This window comes from Octodon degus, unplaced genomic scaffold (genome assembly GCF_000260255.1).
Source record: "Octodon degus isolate 3935 unplaced genomic scaffold, OctDeg1.0 scaffold00407, whole genome shotgun sequence".
In the NCBI taxonomy this organism is placed as follows: Eukaryota; Metazoa; Chordata; class Mammalia; order Rodentia; family Octodontidae; genus Octodon; species Octodon degus.
Genome location: NW_004524983.1, coordinates 57900 through 64293, shown reverse-complemented (window position 1 = coordinate 64293; position 6394 = coordinate 57900). Strand labels below are relative to the sequence as shown.

At 38.7% G+C, this 6394-nt stretch overlaps 2 pseudogenes; both read right to left on the bottom strand.

Moving 5' to 3' along the window:
* Nucleotides 1–546: 546 nt before the first annotated feature.
* Nucleotides 547–1164, bottom strand: LOC111814675 (annotated as a pseudogene).
* Nucleotides 1165–2504: 1340 nt separating this feature from the next.
* Nucleotides 2505–3510, bottom strand: LOC101576101 (annotated as a pseudogene).
* Nucleotides 3511–6394: the final 2884 nt, after the last annotated feature.

Here is a 6394-nt window from a genome sequence, read left to right as displayed (position 1 = left end):
ATATAAATGTGGAGTATGAATTTGAAGATACACATTATAAACAGGAGTTTATAAGTGAAACCTGCCTGCAACAATCTTTTATTTTTTTTCCTTAAAAGCTACAGAAGGGTTGGCCAAATAACTCAGCAGATTAAAGTGCTTGCAAAGATGGAATCCCCAGGCCTGTAATGCTCTTTTATAATCTGTTGTATAGATCCCATCATATAGCTTAATAACTTCTTTAGAGTGCACATCGTCTGTCCTGCTTTCCTGTCAGTCTTCAGCAAAATCTACTTAGCATGTCCCCATCCCCGGGACATGCTAAGATGGCAACTGAGACTGGGTGTGGTGGTGCAAGCCTCTTGGAAGGCTGTAAACAGGTGGATCAATACTAGTCCGACCTAGTAGTGAGACCCTGAACACCCTGTAGACCCATTCCCCCCAAAAAACAAAAAGCTACAGAAAATCTGAACACAAACAAAGCACTTACTTCTCATAACAAATGATCCCTTACAAACAGCCAAGGGGTCCAGTCAGATATTACAGTGAGTATATGTTGTATCACATTCATTCCACAGGTATGCATTCTTGTGAGTCTGAGAGGTTAGGATCAATTTGTCCTGGAAAGACTAGTTTGTCACAAACTGCCTTCTTTATTGATAAATGCTGTGATATTTCATTAGGTTCTGTGAAGTAGGAAGGTGAAACATGGGTTAAATTAGCAATTTTGCTTGCTCATGGAGTGCATTCTCATAACATATAGCTCTTGTCAGCCTCATGGTAAACTTTTGGGTCATTCATTCTGTTAAGCACCCCATCAATTCTTAAGAAAAACCTCAGCAGAAGAAAACAGAAGACATTACTCTAATGTAATGTCTCCAAGTAATGCTCTTTTATAATCTGTTGTATAGATCCCATCATACGGCTTAATAACTTCTTTAGAGTGCACATTGTCTGTCCTGCTTTCCTGTCAGTCTTCAGCAAAATCTACTTTAAGCATTTCTTGTAGGTGTTTACACATTTTGATGGATCTGTAGCATTGAACTCAATCCCAAAGCCAGAACCATGCTGGATTCTTAAAATATTATCTCCAAATATCACTTCCAAGACAGATGGCATATCCAATTTATTTGCTAACTTCTCCACATCCCCTGACTTCACATTGTGGGTCTTGGCCTCTGTCAGCTTCCAGGACCTGAAGGCAACATCCTGGCAGCTGCCCAGGGACTATGGATCCTCATGGTCAAGGTGCATGCACACTGCACACAAGTGGTGGTCTTTTTCTAGAAGCTTGAGGTGCAACATTAAGTTGTTTATTTAAGTTGACTCTATTTTCCTGATAGGGGAATTCGCAACTATAAATTTCCTCTTGGGACTTCTTTCATTGTTTTGGTATTTTAAATTGGCACTATCATTTAATAGCAGAATCTGTCTATTTTCTTCTTTAATTTCATCTATACCCATTAGTTGTTCAGGAGGGTGTTATTGAATTTCTATGTGTTTATGAAGTTGTGGTTTCTTTAGTAAGGTGTAATAATTTTTTCTCCCAGAACATTTATTTGTCACATTTAAAGTTCAAAATCAAATACACAGATCCAAATATGTAAACTATATACACATATCTATATATCTAATATTTTAAGCTACTGAAACCCACACATAAATTCCATCAATACTTTGAGTAAAAAAAAGCAACATATCTTTAAAAAAAGCTGGTTATCAGTAACACTGTCAAATGTATATTATTTTCACCTTATGACTTGAAAGGATGGAAACAGCTATTTAATAGGAATAGAATTATCAAGCATAAATCTAATTTGTTCAAATAGATAACATATGCTATAGAAATTACTAGATATGCCTGTCAATCACAGTCTTTGGACAGATGATCTTGTTATAGGAACACATAGGATGAATTGCATTCCCAGAGTTTTGTTTTGCTTTTGGTTTTAAATGTAAAGAAAGGATTTGACTTTTTCTAGTAGTTCAGCCTTCCCAGATCATTTTCTATAAAATTAAACTGTCTGGGGAATATATATAGCCATTAAAAATTAAAATGGGTTATTAAAGGAGATATGTGGCTTTTAACATGGTATAGGTTATTTCAACCAGAATGCAGAAGTGTAGTTCTTTAGGAGAGGCAGAAACTATGACTTGCCAGGTACAGAATATCTGATGTCACTGAACCCAACAATGTCCTGCTAATCATGATAACTAAGCTATGCAGCGTTTTTATTCCAGGATGCCATCTATCTTACATGCAGACCAAAGAACATCCCCACTGCAGGCACAGAACGTCTACGCATCCCCGCTGCAGGCACAGAACGTCTTCAATGCCTGTGGTCGTTATCAATTGGATTTATGTTAATGGCTTCACAGCAGCAACACGAAGTGTGCTCAGGGTAGCATTTCCATAGGAAAGGTTACATGTATACTATACATTTCAACCTTGAAATGTGAACCCCTAGACATTCAACTTTCAATAATCAGTGAATTTGCTTAGTCTCATACCCTCACATCCTAACTCAGCAGAACAAAAACCTTTCCTTGGACACCAAGCACTGGCGGTGGACTTTGCCTTGCTGCAACCCTTCGTGATTTGGGTGCCAGAATTTCGTGATAATTCTTTAAAGGTTAAAGGAATACACAGTATGTGTAGGAATGACTTCCCTATGTACCTACAAATCTTCAAAAGGGTCATACATATTGACTGGCGGCAGAGAGGCAGGCAGTGTGTCCCCAGAGCAAACCAGCAAGAGCACAGTCTGCTGCTCAGCGTCATCCAGGGGCGGGTGAAAAGATGGATTCTGACCGGCACAGGGAGCAGAGAAGGCTGGAGAGTTTTCCATTGAATTGTTGTAAGCTACCGCACTATTCTTCACGTACGCTGTGGGGTGACATTACTACCAAAAGCGTATTAAAGTGTCCATCTAGCAACTTGTAGGCTTTCCTTCTTGGCACAACTGAGGTCAGTATATCTTTCAGGTGATTCTCCACCACGTAGACCACAGCCGACACAGCCCCCTCGGTCACATTGTCCAGCCCGTGCTCGTAGGCAGTCACGATCATCCTCCTGTCCAGCTGCCCTCAGGTGGGGAGCATCATTATGCGGGAGCACAGCTTCAGGTCGTCATCACCGTGGGGATCCTTGGCCACAAACTGCTGAGCTCCGGAAAGGGAATTCTGAGGCTGGAACCTATGATCAAATTTCTGACGAACAGAAGAAAGTTTCTTCTTGCCCTGGGGTTTTCCAGGTTTGACTGAACAGCCCCCTGTCCAGAGCAAAGATCCAGAGCCTTCTGGTGTAGAAAGCAAAATCTGACACCGAGTGAGAACAGACAGGAGGAAGTCATTGTGCGAATGGACATTATCCTGGGTGAGAAGTCTATGAGCTTCCAGGTCAGACTCTTCCTTGGTGATCTTCTGTTTGAACCACAACTTTAAATTAGCCTAATATTGCTTCACATTGTCCCCCAGGGCCTCGCTCAGGTTCTTTTTGGCGGTCTCCAGCTAGCTCACAAAGGTCGCCATTGCACCGCGCGCCTCAGCCAGACCGCACCAGTATGGTGTAATAATATTCATGGGATAACTTCATTTCTTTAGCATTTGCTTAACCATGACCTAGAAGCCAGCATGTTGTCTGTGTTGGAGAATGTCTTATGTACAGCTGAGTTAAATGTGCATTCTAATGTCATATGGAATATTCTTTATACATCTATTAAGTCTATTTGTTTAAAAGTTTGATTCAGTTATATTTTTTTCTTCTTTCTTCTTTCTTTCTTTCTTTCTTTCTTTCTTTCTTTCTTTCTTTCTTTCTTTCTTTCTCTTTCTTCTTTTCTTTTCTTTTTCCTTTTTTTATGGCACCAGGGATTGAACTCAGGACCTTGTGCTTGCCGGGCAAGCACTTATTCCACCAAGTTATCTCTCTGGTCCCCAATTCAGTTATATTTCATTATGGATTTTTTGTCCAGTTGATCTATCTACTTATGACAGTGGAGTAGTGAGGTCCCCTATTATAATAGAATTAATGCTTATTTAATTTTTCATTGACATCTATTTGTTGTATATAATTGGTTGTACTGGTATTTGGTGCATATATATTTATGACTGTTATCTCTTCCTCTTGGATTATTCCCTTTACAAGGATGTAGTGGCCTTCTTTGACTATCTTTATCAGTCTTGCCTTGAAATTCACTTTGTGTGCAAAAAGAATAGCTACCCTACATTTTTCTGGGTTCCTGACACATAGAATATTATTTTGTTCTCCTAACTTTCAGCATGTGAATTTATTTTTAAATTAAATGTGTTTCTTGTATGGAGCACATTGGTCAGTTGTTTCTTAATTCATTATGCGGTATTTTTCTTTTGATTGAGTGAATTGAGCCCATTAACATTGATGATTATTATTAATATGTATTGACTTATTTTTCTCATTGTCTTTCTGTTCTTTGCTCCCTTTTATCCCCTCTGTTTAATTTCTTGCCTTACCTGGTAGATTTTTTTCTGTTGGGCTTCGTGAAGTTCTAATCCCTGTTATCTCTTTCTAGAATGTCTTTCAGAACATTCTGAAGATGTTTTTTAAAGAACAGAATATATTTACTGGTGGAAAGGAAGCTTTTGTTCAAGGGAGGGACAGAAGGGGACCTGAGTGGGTCACCAAGGAACCTGTCTTTTCTAGGGATTTCTGTAGATCAAAACCATGAGGTGAGGTGAGTCTAAGTTGGGAAACATGGGAATTCATTAGGAGGGCACATGGTGGGACAAACTATAGTCAGCCAATAAGATTGTAAGTATAATTGCTCAGGTAAAATTAATTAAATCAGGATCAAATTAAATCACTTAGCCAACTGGCATGAAAAGAGAACAGGGGCTTTTCCTGTAAGAGGTTGAGTTAGGGAGACTTCCTGGCTACTTCAAGGTGATTGGTACCTATTTAGACTATTAACTACTGATGTCCATTCCTAGGGAGATATGTGGGTGCAATTATTTAATCTGTTGTCTTGAGATCTAGCCCACAGCATGAGTGTCTTTCTCTCCCATAGTTGCAGGGTACCTTGTCTTCCATACTTGGTTCTTTGGGGCCCAGCCCTGTCCGACTATTATCTGTTTTAGATAGACAATATTTTCATCTAACTCAGCTGCATACAACACTTCCCCCTCTGAAGAAGTAGCCCAAGCTTTCATGAGGGAATAATGGGCAATGATCACTCTGGTTTCTTCAGGCTGGAAGGAGTCATGGTTATTGATTGACAGTCCAAAATACTTTACAGAGGCTCTATCTAAAGGCCCTCAATAGACACTAGAAGTTTTTGTCTTGGGTAGGCATAGAGCTTTAAATCTGAAGGAGATAAAGTCAGAAAAAGTTTATGCTTGGACTAATAATAGTATTGGCAAGATAACTATGAATATAGTTCCTGAAAATTTCTACCAAGAGGAAACAGTAATAGCTATTTATAAAGAGGATATGGGTAAGTTATAGGGAATTTTTGAGTCTGAAATGTTTTTGATCTGTTATTTAATATCTTGAACAGCTATTGAGATATTAGCAGGAGGATCAGGAATGGACACACAACATTTAGTTTTTATAACTGCAAAAGTACCTCCTGTACTGCTGTTAGAATGTCAAATGTCATCTAATTTGAGAACTGCCTGTTTTATTAATTTTACTTTTTATTTAAGCAGAGACCAGCCATGGTGACACTTAAAACCCACTAAGTGTAGTTAGTTAAGGCCTTAATGTGTCATAAAATTTTTTTCTAGACAAGATTTTCTGGGACCCAGCAAAGGAAATGTAAAAGTAACCTAGCATATTTGTTATAGGTTTTACCTGTATGGTTACCTGGGTTTTGGCATCTTCGAGGCAAGAACAAATTTTCTGAGAAAGTTCAGCATCTATATTCAAAGTATGAGCATTAGAACTGACAGGTAAGTTTAGAAAATGTTTTTATTTTTTAATTTAATTTTGTTTATTTCTTTAAAAAATGATCTATCTGTCTATCTACCTATTTATTTGGTACAGAGCCTCACTATGCAGCTTGTACTCATAGTGATACTCCTGTTTCAGCCTCCCCAGTACTGGGATTATAGGCATGTGCCACCACATCCAGTTTTCAGTGGCTGGCACAACATGTCATTGCTCTGGGGTCAGCACGGCATGTATTACTGAAGATCAAACCTGGGTCCTTATGCCTGCCAGGCAGGTGCTTAGATTGCCAAGCTATCACCCAAGCCCCTAAATTTTACTTTATTTTATTTTAAAGAGTAAAAACCAAAATATACAGCAAAAACAAAGAGAAACAGTAATATATTATATATTGTATAGATTTTCAAAACAAGAATTGCAAAGTAACAATCGTTTTTCCTTCCTTCCTTCCTTCCTTCCTTCCTTCCTTCCTTCCTTCCTTCCTTCCTTCCT